At 43.9% G+C, this 14,453-nt stretch overlaps 1 long non-coding RNA gene across 1 annotated transcript in view; it reads left to right on the top strand.

The window, feature by feature from the left end:
* LOC310899426 overlaps window positions 1-12,352 on the top strand; it is a 30,588-nt gene extending 18,236 nt beyond the window's left edge. Inside the window, exon 3 of the long non-coding RNA XR_014584279.1 lies at window positions 7,698-12,352. This is a non-coding gene — a long non-coding RNA (uncharacterized lncRNA). The remainder of the gene's footprint in view (window positions 1-7,697) is intronic.
* The last annotated feature ends 2,101 nt before the right edge of the window (window positions 12,353-14,453 follow it).

The raw sequence follows: 14,453 nt of genomic DNA, 5'->3' as shown, positions 1-14,453 counted from the left end.
CTTTCCAAACCCTTCCTCTTGGCTCCCTTCTCTCACTTTGGCCATGGGCTGAGATCACATCAGGACTTACGCTCCACATGGGCTCAGGCACTGCTTCTCAGCACTACAGACTTCAAAACAGGAGTTAAGGAGTCCCTCCTATCTGTCCCCATTTCAAGTCTTATCACATCTCTGAAGCAGCATCTCCAGCCTGGGGGAAGAGGGACAGGCCAAAACACAAGGGTGCGGGGGACATGCGAAGTTTGGATTGGACAGGCGAAGTGAACCTTTGCCTTTACTTTTGTGCTAGGCATCTATTGCCAAAAGGGATGAATAATGTTTATGCGTGAATTATCAACACAGCGAATCCCTGAAGCAACAAGTTGCTCCCCGCTGGCTGGTGAATGTTTTCACAGTGGCTTGCAGCTGGGCGCAGCACCCCTGGAGCAGTGCTAAAGACAGGCAGAGCTTTAAGCTGGTTAGAAATCGTCACCAGTGGGCTCTTGTGGTGACACAGAACATCTCTCTAGCTCTCTTTTTCATCTGGGGGAGCATGCTAAGCATGTTGTGCTGCTGTTTTCACAGGCTCTCTGATGTGCACATCCTGAGAGATCCTACCACAGGGGTCAGACAGACACTTTGTTCAAGTCTGTAGATGAAGTGGTGAGAAATTATTAAGAGGATTAGCTGCTGGTCCAAATACCTGTCTGCTGGAGCAGCCAAAATACCGCTAGACGCAGGGAGAAAAAAATGTGTTAGTTCATACTCTTCCTTTTGTACTGTCTATGGTTTCATAATTGAGGAACTCAGAGTTCATGGGGGAGCTAAACCAGTGCAGCAGCAATAAGGGTTGATTCCTGTATCAGACTCCTGAAAGGAAAGAAAGCCAGGCATGTTATCAAAACATGCTTTTAAAGCCATGCAAGTTATCAAAAAGAGCCAAATCCTGACAAGAACCCCAAAGGGTGAGGCCAGGCCCCGCCCCCACCAGGGGGCCCGGCAGCCATTTTAGGGAGGGCTGAACTGAACTCATCTGCCATTTTCTGAGGCCCTGAAAATACAAGCTGAAAGGATGTTTTGGCTGGACTGGGAGACGTCCCTGGCCTCCTAGAAGAGGCTTCAGCACTTCTTTTGCCCACCTTTCTGCCATCCTGGTGCAATCTCCCCCTTCAGGCCCTGGGATATATTTGCTCAGGACCTTGCCCCTTAGCCCAGCAATGTTCCTCTGAAGCCTTTTACTTCTGAGTCAGTCTGTATTTCTTCTTGTTTTACGTGATATACAGCCAAAGGTGTAATTTATTCAAGTTCCTGCAGTGGTTCTTGCCAGAATAAAGAGAAGTAAGAGCTGTCCAGTTGCTTGACTGCTCACTACAGGCCTGGGACCCCAGATGTGCATTCCCTTAAGGACAAGTGGAGATATTTAGATTCCATGTTTAGTTTAACCTGTGGCTACAAAAGAATAATAATTCAGATCTAGACTGGCTGACACTCCAGAATTCAGGACTATGAAAATCTAAAGTGTTTGTTTCTTAATTGTGCTTTGCCTACATATGAAGCTGAGCAGTGAACATAAATTACAGGAGAAAATTGATTTGGACATTAGAAACAGTAGAAAGGCAAGGAAACACTGATGGTGTTAGCTGTGGGATCTGCTATGGGGATCTGTGGGAATGGGTTTAGATCTCATCTTGAGGCAACAGAAGGTGCTATAGGTTCCTGGGATTGTTTTCAACCATTTTCTATGATTCTGTGCCAAATTTTCCCTGGGTGCAAATTTTTTCTCTACTTCTGGTCCTAGTGATTCTGTTATTCTCTCTTGACATAACATAGGCTGAGGCAGTTACTTTCTTAGGAAGGTGAAAATATCTCCATATGTTAATCTGTAGTCCTGAATTCCTTTGAGATGACCATAATGATATAAGTACAGCTATGATTTACTATCCTCTGTGCTTAACACATAGATGTCCCACTGTACTCTTTGTTTGGAGTTCATTCACGCCATGCCCATGCATCACTTGCTGCTAACAAACTTGTTGATTCTGGATTTGGATTCACAATGTTCAAGGGATCTGCTGTCTTTGCAGCCTCGTACAGTTTTCTTCATCAGCCCTTTGACTCCCTCTGGATTTATTTTGTGGATATAAATAAAGCTTATTCTGCAGTTCTTTTCAGTGAGCTAAATATAAGTGGGGAGAAAAAGCAACAGACTTAGAAGCACAGAGAATGCAAGAAAAAACCTCTCGCTGAATTGTCAGGACTCCTCTGTTTTTATACCAAAGCTTTGCTTGTCTGAACTCATGACCATTACTCTGATCATGATGGGAACAGGCTACATGTTCCAAGTGTATCAGAATTAATGATCAGCTTCTGCAAAAAGATGGACACTATTTCTTAGTCTTAGCCCGGCTGGTGCAAAGTTGTTTTCCAGCATATGGGGTATTTTTATGAATCTGTGAGTAATGTGATGTCTGTCAGAATTATTTGTATTATCACTATTAATTGTAGCTACCCAACTGCCATTTTAACTGTCTGATGGGATGCAGCAATATCTTTGCGACGTGAGATCATGACAGCTATGGAAAGGTGGAGGAGAAAAGTTTCCAGATCTCATGAAAAAAACACCGGGATTAATCCTCATCCTGCTGAAGTCAGATTTCAAATGATCTAATGTCCACACAGGCCTTCCTTCAAGTCCATAGGACTTTCCTGGATCTACAAATGTTCATTTTCCTGTACTGAGCTATATTCAATCCTTGGGTGTCCAGAGAGAGACTTTGCAAGACAATAATTGTTTAAAAATTTCCAAGTAATGGTATTTGGAATCTCCTCCTTATCCTGAAAAACAAAACAAAACAAAACTGTTTAATCAAAAGGAAGAATGGAATTAAAATGATAAGGATGAAATGACTCTTCAGCAGCTCATGTAGGGTATAATTTGTTGCTTGGCTCAGCCTGGTTCAGTGAACTCTCCTGCATTCAATTGTTCAGTAAGTTCTGAGTATTTAGAGCAGCTTTGCAGCGTTTCCTAGCTAGAGCAGTGCAAAGGTTTAAACCGATAAGTAGAAGTACCTGAGGCTTTCTTTTCTGCTTTTCCTACTCACACTCAGAGAGAGGGTGTGAAGGATAGAAGGCAAACTTGGACGTTTGAATTTCTCTCCTGGAACGATGCTGTTTAAAAATTTGCTTAATCTTATCAGTCTGGCAGGACTGTTCTGTATGTGTGTGTATTCCCTTACACAATTAGAGGAAACAGCCAGAGTGGTGGAAACTCTGACGTGGTCACACCAGAAATGGTCAGTGGCTGAACAGCCATAAAAGACCACCCCACAATTCCCCTCTGTCTGGCTTCTTGCATTCATCACCAATTGCAGGCAGGGTTTAAAGGTGATCCTTACTCTCTGCCCAAAGCAGGGGAAAGTTATGGCTTTCTCTGACTTCATTGGGAAACTGCTGGGTCCATCTGCAGAAGCACCACCTGGATGCTCCCTTCACCTGAGTGTCCAGGACCCTGATACTATCCTCCAAAATGAAGGCCCTTATAAGCCTGAAATGTGATAATCCAGTGTAAAAAGATGAGACTAGTTTGTAGGGTAAAAAAAAATTATTAGATTATCTAGACTGAAAAATATTGGCGAGCTGTGGGACACACAGGTCCGTTTTCAGGGCAGATATGAAGAAAGACTTAAATTCCCTCAAAATGTCCTAGGTAAGCTGTAGAAGAAGGGCCTTGTGCCCTGCAAGCTGATGTCTATTTCCAGCTTTAGCAGTTAATACCTCTCTGAAGTTTGCCCACCGCTGTCTGTGACAACCAATACATGGGGAAACTAATATGTTGTCTTGATAACTGGGGAGGTGCATGTGCGCACCCCCAGCAGACAGTGACAAATTTAAGCAAGCAGAGACCTCGATGAAAGCACACTGGGGGAAATGAAGAATAACAGTATTCATTGCTTCGAGGGAACCTGGCAGGATGGGCAGTTCCCCTCGTATTTTGGCACTCCTGTTTCTGATCTGGGGACCCTAAGAACTGAGGGGAAAAGAAAGAAGGGGAGAGGAAAGAAAAAAAAAAACCTTGTTATTCAGACTTTTTTAAACCCCCATCAAAGGGTTGGTTTGCGTTTTGGACATGTCTCAATGTAGGTTGTCATTAGTGACTGACTAGCTATATTTGAATAGATACAAGTGACAACTCAGAGCCTTTTCCCAGCCTTTTTTCTTTTAGTCTGGTATGTGGAAAAAAAAAAAAAGGTTCATTGCATTCTAAACTACATCTGCAGATGGTGTGTGCTCCTTGGCTCTAGCTGGGGCTCGAAGTGAAACACCACAAAATGCCTATTGTTGCTACCGCATTCTGCCCTGCTCTGGTAAGAAGCTCTGTGTGCTCTCAGCAGATTTGGATCCTGGTTCCTGTCCCTGATGTTTTCATATGAACTTTTTGGGATGGCATGCCAAACTTTCTGAGGTTTGCCAGTTTCTGATTATAGGCTGGTTCTTGGGAACGGGAAAAAGGCCATGGTACCAATTCTCATCCTGCCCCAAATGTAGGCCGCATCCCAGGACCACTGAGGTCAGCAGATCAGTAACAGTGGTCGTCAGAGGGAGTCTGAAACCACAGTAACTCCACTGAAGCCCTTGGAAGGTGGATAGAGTTCACTGCTGTTACACTTCCAATAAGTAAGGAATTTTGATCCCCAGAGACATTTGAGTCCCTGATTCCCAGTGGTTTCTTAGCAGGTTAGGAGCTGTACAAATAATTTTTAACTGTGAGTCCAGAGCCTCAGGATGTTCGTATCTACCTAACATTATTTTTGTTATTGCTGTGTACTGAGGTCCTGGCTGGAACCTGGCTCTTTGGAATAGAGAGAGACATACAGGCTGGGATTTATCTGTCCATGTGCTGATACGTACAGTGTGGGTGCCTGCTTTGGAGCTATGGGCTATGGAAACAGTACAGTCAATAGAGTCAATAAGGAGTGGGATATCATGAAATAGTCACCTAAAACTGATCTCCTAAGAAGGTCTGTCTCTTTTTTCTTCATTAACTGACAGCTGTGTCATAGATGTCTAAATTTAGGTAGGAGGTGTGCCATCCAGAATGGGAGGCAATATCTCCTTCAGAGAAGATGTGCTGTTAGTCAAGACAGCTTGGGCTGGGAAGTGAAATGCAGATGCAGTGAATTTTAGTTACTTAGGTACTTTTAGACTGTTTTTACTATGTTGACTCTCAGGTTTGCCATCAGCTCCCCTGCTGCTTCTCCCAGTGGTGAATCTCTTATTCACACAAGGGCCTGGTCTGCTTTAAACTGAAGTCTTTAAAAATGAGGTATCCAGAGTCATTAGTCAGTCCTGAAGTCCTGGTCTACCTGGTTTTCCTCTCTGATCCTCTTCTCCTCTCTCTTCTCACTCTTTCAAGCTCAGTTGTTTTGGTTACAAGAAGTACATTTCTTTCTTGCAGCCTTTGTCCAAAATACTTTCATCCTAGCAGGACACTTTTTGCTATCTTCCATCATCTTTGGAGCAGATCAACATGTTTTGGAAACCTAATTCTCCAGTGGTAGGGAAGTGGTATTTCTCACCTGAGCTCAGTAGTGTTTTAGACCAGCTGAGGCTACAGCTTTTCATGTTCTGTGATGTGCTTCGATCAAAGGCGGGAAAGCATGAAAATGTTTGCTGAATTTTGTTTTATGGATCAGAGGAGGCTTTTCACTCCTTCATGAGTTGTTCGGGACTTAAAAAACAAGCCCCCAGTCCTTGCATATTCAGTTCAGATGCTGACAGAGCAGATGGTGAGAGAGTATTTTCTCTTCAGCCTCTCCATGTGCACTCACGCAGTTTAGCGCAAGAGGCCTTGATCCCGCCTGGGCCTGTGGCCATTCCTGCAATACACATGCTAGATGATAGCACATTTTCTTTTCTCATGTCAAACGCTGGGTGTGTTTCCATCCCTTAGATAAACTTTATGGTGTTTCTATTTCCCTTTCCCCCATGGTACTGATTATCCCAGAAATAGATAGGAGCTGGAAAGCTCTGTTCTGGATCCTGTGTTGCATCTGGCATTGTGACTGGATCCATTTTTGGGGCTGTGATAATTTCGTGTTTGCCCTTGTGCCAAGACTCTTCTGTTTTTAAGTTTTATTATTTTTTCCCTCCGTGAATTGTATAGATTTTTCGTCAAGTGTTTCTTGTTTGAATCTTCTTGTTCTCTTCTTCTTTTTATCTTTCCACTTCTCCATCTCCTTGACTTTCTTATTCTTTGTCTTTTGCTGGGTCGCTCACCCTGGTCTCACAGCACTGAGCTGAGACCCCCGGAGGTGTAACACAGCAGCAGTGGGGCACGATGTTCTTCAGAGACTAAAAGAGGGCAAAAGTCTTTAAGCTTAGCCCTGCCTGAAGAGAAGCTTAAACCCTGGATGAGATACTCGTTTATCATGCGTGATCTTGTCACTCTGCCATTATTCTGGAAGGGTGTGAAACTTCAGCAGAAGGAGGATATATATTGAGTTGATACAGAAAGCTTTGGTGTCCTTCTGGGAAGAACAACACTTCAGTGTTGGTTCTTCTACCCGAACGAGTATGAAACATATCTCTCAGGCTGTGGCCCAAGCTGTAGGTGGTAGCTGACTTTGGTATGTCTGAATCCTGAGCAGAAAGACTTTGTGTGTGGCGCCTCCCTGAAGGGATGTCAGGGAGAAAAGAGCTTCTGCCTGAGGCAGGGACACTGACCATCCTGGGCAGCTAACAGCAACATAAATGCGTGGCCTGCCACCCTTGGAAATAGTGAGACCACTTCAGCTTTTCCTTTTGAGATGTTTGTAGGGCAAACTCCTCGGGAAGGTGGTGCAGGAATTTCTAGAGTGTCTCACCATTTAGGAGCAGATAATTACTTTTGTGTGAATGATTTAAGATGTTTGAGTTTTTCCAGATGCTCCTTAGGTATCTGGAGAGTTACATCTCTCCTTCTCCTGCCTGTTCCCATGGGGAGGTAACTTCAGTGTCCGAGGAGTCTGCTACTTTGGAAACTCCGTAAATATGAACCTGGGACATCTCTTGCCAGGGGAGGCAGGATCTTCTCCATCATTTGTAAAGCTCTTTCAGATCCTTGAGATGCAGTTATTGTTTTGACCTTATTGTGAAATCTCACGGGTCATGACTCAAGAAATAATTGTCCATATGGAAATAAGGACAGGACTATTGAGCATTATAGTCATAACACTTTAAAGACTAGATAAACAAGTGCTATGGGAAGGACATAAACTTTTGTTTCAGGGCAACGCTATTGTGGGTCAGGAAGTAATTCTCCTTTCAGACCATTTATTCTGTAACTGATGGCTGCAACAGAGGCTGGACACTGTCAGAATCAATATCCCACAGCAGAGGCACCTCTGTTTGTTTGTTACTTCCAAGTTTTGCAATGAATTCATTGGGATAAACAATCTTTTGTTTTGCTCTTGCAAATTTAACCACCTCCCCACTTCTTGTATTCCCATACTTTATTTCCTTCTTGGCACTAATTACTTGCTTTCAGTCAGCATGTTTCTGCTTTCCAAGCCTGTAAGCCATGATCTGGGGGGCACAGTCACATTTACATCCCTTCGCAGATGGCCCGTTTCTAGCACTGTCAGTCCTTGGGGTTTGTTTTTTGCTCTCTTTATACTCAGGGACAGACACTGCTCAGTAGGTCTTTGTGATTCTAATCTTTTTTTTTTTTTTTTATACAGTTTGAGGAGCAATGAACTTGAAAAACAAGATCCCTTTCTCTGGGGAGAGAAGGCACCTGAATTTTGGCCTGTCTTTACCACCCACTAAGGATGTGCGTGACAGTTTAGAGAGGGCTGAGAGCAGTGTATTCGTCGTCATTGTAATGCCCTTTGTTGTTTCCATATAGTTCCCATTTCTGCAGACACCATCTGTTTGTTGGGATTTTTTTTTTTCTGCCTCGTCATTGCAGGCTTCAGGAAATGCCATCTTGCCAGGTGGCATCACTATTTGCTACTGCTACAGCAGCTCTAGAAGCAGGTGCAGTTTGTGGCATAATGTCGCTTTGTGCCAACCCATTACAAGCCATGGCCCTTTCAGGGACTTGGATGGGGTTATTGCTTTAGCTCAGTTCCATTCGAGACGTGGGCATTGCATCTGAAGTGCCACTGGCAGCTGACTTCTCACTTTGATTTATGCTAACCTTAGAGCTGCTGGTAATTGCATGCATGTTCTTGTATTCAGAAAGCTTACGCAGTAGCCAGGGAGCAGGGATGTCTTCATGCAGCACTGAGAGGATGAATTGCTCATTTTGATGAGCATCTCAGACACTTTGGGGCATGTGAAAAGGCCTGCCTGTGTGCTTCTTCTTGTGACAGCAGAAAGGCTGGTGGAAGAAGAATTGATAATGCTGCAGCTCTGCTCTCCAAGACTTTCTGAAATGATTTGTGGATATTTCATCAGCCAAAATAGTACGTGCAGAGCAATGGTTTTGTATAGTGTGATTCTGTGGCTCATTAAATGAGTTGGATGACCAGCTGAGGCTTGTTGTCTTCTTGGTATCTCTTACAAGTAGCGCAAGGGGGAAGTGGTCAATACACAGTTTATCTTGGCAGCTTCATCCACCTGCTTCAACTGAACACACGGGGCCACATCAGAGTGCACAAGAAATGGTCAGAAATTCTCCTCATACTGGTGCCTCCTCTGTGAGGGCCCAGAAGATGTTTTGTAGCTGTTTTACATGTGAATATGTGTTCTGGAATAGGCAGTGAAATTCTAAGCTACCAGGCATTTCATATTTTAGATAACACCTCTCCAAACAATTCCTTAGACTCTTGTTGACTTGTTCATTTTTATGCACTTCAAGGAGAAGATTGCATACAGCCAGGAGATTAAAGAAGATGGGAAAGGAGAAGCTGGTGCCAACGCAGGGTGATACTGTGTTACAAGTCCTTGCATAGCAATGTGCTCTTTTCTGCAGCTGCTCAAAGAAAATTTATAAGGAAATATGAAGAACACAGGCAGTGTTCAGAAATGAAGTGGGAACAGTGCAAATGAGATTCCTTTTGAATTGCCTACAGATGCTCAGGTGAAGAGAATGGGAAGAGCTTCTCACTGGGTGAAAATCAAACACCAAGGAATCATAGGTAGAAAATCAGTGCTTTCTCTCTTATTCTGTTGTCTGCCTTTGCACATCCTTCCCACTATTTGCAAAGTACAGTTAAAGTTCAGTGCTGTGATGTAAGTGACAGGAGATCTTAATAAGATCAGTTATTCCTAATAATACATGGTCCGCTAAAGCTAGGAAATCTTATGACTGGACCAGAGAGCCTTTCCATCTCCATCCCAAAATGAAGTCAAGCAGAATTTGGTGTTGTGTTTGCATCTCATCCTCAATTGCAAGGACAGTCAGGACAACTTACATCTGCTTTGCTCCTACTGCCCTGCTGCAGACATCACAAATGCCAAAGCTGGTGCTCTCCTCCCTCCCCACCTTGAAGCAAAGCTGAGGTCTTCTCTGACATTCCCTCAGCCCGTCGGCAGGAGCTCTCAGCTCTTAGCCTCATTTGTCACGCTCAGTGCAGCTTTTCCATACGCAAATGAATACCAGATTGCTGGAGGAAGTTGCGCTCTTTTGCCCTGCCCCAAGTGACGAGGTGAGTGTGTAGCAAACTCCCAGAGGCTGCTTTTGTGTTCCACATATCAGATTGATCTCCTGCAATGAGCACCTGGGCTGGACTCCCTGAAGCCATTAAACTTGGAAGGCAATGCACTAAAGTTCCCCAGAAACCGTCTCTTCTGTCACTGTCAAGAACATCCTTCCAGTCCCTTGCGGGTGCCAGGGAAGCTGTAAACATGGAATCTGTTACAGTCCTTCAACATTTTTGTTTACAGCTGCTCTAAATACATTCATGTGAGTAATCCCTACACCTCAACACGTTTCCCACATTGCCACCATGTACAACTATCCACTTCAATGCAATTCATCATGCTAATAGAGATAATCTGATGGATTCTTCTTTTATTTGCACAGAACAGGTGTACCCTAGAGACAAGGATGAGTCTGGAAGCACTGTGGAAAGCACTGCCTTTGGAGAAAATTTAGGTGGTTGTTCATCGTTTTGTTTCTTCAAAATAAATGTCAAATTAAAAGCATCACCCAAGTCTTGTTCCTCTTTCTGGGCCTGATCTAGAGTTCCTCAAGAGGTGCTGAAATCACTACTGTCAGTTCAAGAAGCTTTCATTTAGGCCTTTTATTCGTGTTCATTTCTCCTCAGCAGTTACGTAAATGTTAATATACAGACATGCTGTTAAATGTGCTGTGAGCAGAGTTGGCAATACCACTAATAAAGATCCAATAATGATTTCAGCCTAAGTGAAAAAGAGGACTATACGATCATTCCCTTTGCCCATCTATCTTTGCTTTTATTTATTTATTTTTTTTTTTATTTTAAATCTCATGGCTAATTTCAAACCAGTATTGAAAGGAAGAGTATTGAAAGGAATACAATGAAGTTTCTGCAATTAGTTTGAAACTTGGCAGCTGGGTAGAGAATAGAGATGCGGCATAGTGATAAGTATCCCGAAAATGGGGAGAAGTGGTTGAACTTCTTCCGGTCTGTTTGTCAGTGCGTTATGCTGGCTGGCCAGACCATAAGCACATGTCTTGGGACAAAACATGGGGTATTTTGGTGCTTCTCTGGTGGGGCAGAGCAGAAGGCCTGGGGAGAACTAGAGTGATTGCAGGGAGTTGGTGTTGGCAGCCAAAGGGCTCGTGTTGAGGTGAAACCACATTTCCTCAGTCTCACTGCTCACACAACCGCTTGCTTAACGTGGGCAAAAGAATGTGTTTTTCCCTTGCATTGTGCATAAAATTTCCTGAAACGTTTTGTCTCAAATTGACTTGAAATATTTAGCTTGCAGCAGATATCCGGAGCATAACATTTCAGCCCACACAGTTGAAGTCTGGCAAAATAGGAATTGATTGAAAGTAGGGTTTGTTCCAGGACCATTCAAGAGGAGACTGAAGGGGACAAGCTCTGCTACTCGTTTTACCCCACTTCTGCAAAATATCATTGGAAATGCTGGCTACTACAGCCATCCTCCAGATATAACCGAGTTCAAGTAATAGAAGCTGTTTCCCAAAACAAAAGCTGCACTGAGGCTCTCCAGAAACCCAATGCTACTGCCCGAGGTGTTTCGCTGGCAGCAGAAGGCAAACCTGGGGTCAGGATATCATTTTGGCTGAACTGTGTGTGCAAAAGCAAATGTGCCAGAAGTACCGGAGAAGGAGAGAGGAGGTGGCAGCAGAAAGCCCAGAGTGGCCACAAGACAGCTCTGAGCATAACACCAGCTGACCGCTAAGAGGGTGTTTTGAGTATAGAGTTGACCAGAAAAAGAGACCAAGAAGACAGGGAAAAGTTCTTCCTTAGTTTTCGGTTCCCACTGTGCCCAGTGGAAAATGGGAACATGAACTTTTTCTACAGATAAACAGGACTGCATCAAAAATACTCAATTCAATTAACATCTTTTGTAATGGAAACATTCCCATGGTCCTAAGGATCAGCTCTGTACTGTGGTTAAATGATATTGGACTACATTTACATATACAATGAAAGATATGCATATATGCTTAAAATAAAAGAAAGCCACTCTGGACTAAGTACCACTTTATAGGTTTTTGAAAGAAGTCTACTTAAATTTGAGTTTATTCCCATCTGTCAAGTTGGGTGAGATACATATGATCAAAAGTAGATGCATGGAGCACAGACATTTCCATCTGAGCTGGACTCTGCAGCTGCCTTTTCTATTTTTTATATCTAGGGTATAATTCTGCGTGTCTTAAAATAGGCCTCTAAAGTAGGTCAGACAAGGCTCTCCTTAAAACCACCTATTGAAGAGCACGAGGGTGGCCAGCTCTACCTTGTCGGCATCTGAAATTAGGTGAAATAAATCCCCCCCACTGCCGATCCCCAGGTACGTGGTGCCTAATGCCTGCCCTGGAGTGGGTGGTCTGATCTGTCAGGTCCTGGGCTGGATGACGGGACTGTTTGGAAGTGGTTTCCACGAGCTGTCTGTGCAGTTTCCTTTGCAGACAAATTTTAGCTTTTTATCCCTTAGACGGTGGTGGGACACTCCAGCCCTGACCGTATGTTGCCTTTCTGCAGGAGATGTGTGTGATGTGCCTCACTTCTGCTCCATTTTAGCAATCCAGCCGCTGACCCTGGGCACTGTTTTTGCTCTATGTGGGATTTTTGGTGCCACTGGGTTTGAAGTGTTGTCCATTAACCCAGCTTTAGCAAGCTTACAAAGGAAGGAGAGTGGCGTGGTGAAAGCACCCCACTGGGTGGCAGGAGATCTGAGCTCGGCTCTTCACTCTGCCACAAAAAAAATATCACTGTTGATCTTGGGTGCGTTTCTTACGCTTTTTGCTCCACCACAGTTTCCCCATCTGTAAAATGTGAATGATTTTTACCTACCTGGCTGAAAACTGAGAACCTCATAACTGGAACTCGAGGAACCTAGAGGGAAGTTCTGGTCTGGATTTGCTCATGACAAAGCATCTACTAACATATTTTCAGCCGGTGCCTGGCAGAGCATAAATGTTCAAATTTCTGTTTAAATAAGCTCTTTCATCAGATGAAAGAACATACCAGGAACCGGTCAGCAGTCTGCTCTGCAGAGTGGCCCCTGGAAGGGGAGCTCAGACCAAGGAGTTAATAGCTTCCAGGTAATGAGGAGAGCTCAGAGCTGCACCAAAATGCAGTGGGTGCCCAAGGACTGACCCAGGGAGCTCCTTTTATTCTGAGCAATCCCATTTATCAGCTGCTGGCACCTCTGCAGTGAGAGGGCAAGGAGAAGGAGGGGACTCCTTTGGTGGACACTGAACTGTAACCTGTGCCATAAAGGTTTTGACTTTGGCATGAATTAAAGGCTTTGGTCAGGTTGGCCTTGGAATTGTTTAGGATGAAACCGATTCCTTTTAGCCTTTGAGAGGGTCCAATTTAAGCTGTTTAGCTGAGCAGCATGGAAAATACTGCACTTTAGTTATTATGTGGTCGAACTGAAGAGCAGACGCAATTTACCGATATTGCTCGATCCATAACCTCACATCCCTTCGGAAACACCGTACTCATTACACTTTCTATCATTGTCGTTATGGCCACCAGCGAAGAAAATCCAGCCTGTTTTATCCATTATGTTTCTTGGATTCCAAGTTGCGTAGATGTCTTACATGTCCCCCAGTATGTTCGCTGCAGGGCAACACATGTTCATCGCAGGGCTTGCACTCCGTTCAGAAATGTGTGTGTTTTGAGACACAAGGGCAGGAAACGCTTCTGCTAGATGTCAGTGGCCTTAGAGTTTATTAGGATAAATGTGGTCACAAAGGCTCTTATGAAAAGAAAACATTTCTAAGAGACTGATTACTTTTTTTTTTTTTTTTTTTGGTTGGCTGCAGTGGCATCTTGCTTTACTTCTGCAGTTTGCTGCCGTAGACAGTCTAAGGAGATGGTTTCTGCTAGCAGCATTGAAAGAGGCTGCTCTGTGCCTCCACGACCGTCCAAAACCAGAGGCTGATTATTTTGCTCAGACCCATTTTACATCAGTGTGGCTCCTCTGAATGGATGTTGATCCCACTATCATCACAACTGAATTGTGCTGATCTCATGCATGCCGATACCTTATTCATTATTAACGTTTTGAGTGGAGGTTAACAGGGATTCTCACCTGCCTTGAAGTGATATGAATTTGAGAGCTTTGTACCAGCTGACTGTCTCACCTAAATTTTGGACAATAAGTCCAATAGGTAGTATAGACAAAGGAAAGTGTTAATTTTGACTGCTTTTTGGAATGAAAAGAGTGTTTTTTTCTTCACAGGTTCCCTGAGGAGCTGTGAATGTACATGGAGGAACAATGAGAAAAAATTAGGAGAGGAAAATTCAGGACAACTGCTAGTAAACTGAGGTGTTAATCTTCTGCCCTGCTCTCACCCCTCCACGTGTGATGACCATTTCTCAGCAACATGCAGTGGGAAAAGAGATGGAAATGGTGAAGGGATGGGAAAGACATCTTGGTTCAAAGGGCACTGTCTTCACTTGCATTTCAAATGAAGAAGAAAAAAGAAATAAAACACCGGTCTCCTTGAGAAGAAAATAACCCTGTGAGGGGACTCTGGGGCTGGACTGCCAGTGCTGATTGCTGTCCCAAAGGCATAAAACCCCCCACTTTGAGCAGCTGCCCTGCTTGACACGATGGGAACTTCTGGTGCCACACCAAAATGAGCGTGAAAGTTCCTCGGTAAAGAATTTTATACAAAGATTGGATGAAAAAGAGCAGAGGCATAATCCTGCCCCGGCAGGCAATAAGCCTGGATGATCTTGGAGGCATTTTCCATTCCTCTTGTCCCTGTTTTGCACCACAGTGATTAAGCCTCAAAGCGGTCGGTGTTTATCTAAACCCTTTTAGTCTGGAAAACAGGCAGGAATCCTCTGGAAGGA

The sequence above is a fragment of the Anser anser genome, assembly GCF_964211835.1.
Source record: "Anser anser genome assembly, chromosome: 4".
Lineage (NCBI taxonomy): Eukaryota > Metazoa > Chordata > Aves > Anseriformes > Anatidae > Anser > Anser anser.
The sequence above is the reverse complement of the archived record's forward strand: the minus strand, read 5'-3'. Positions and strand labels throughout refer to the sequence as shown.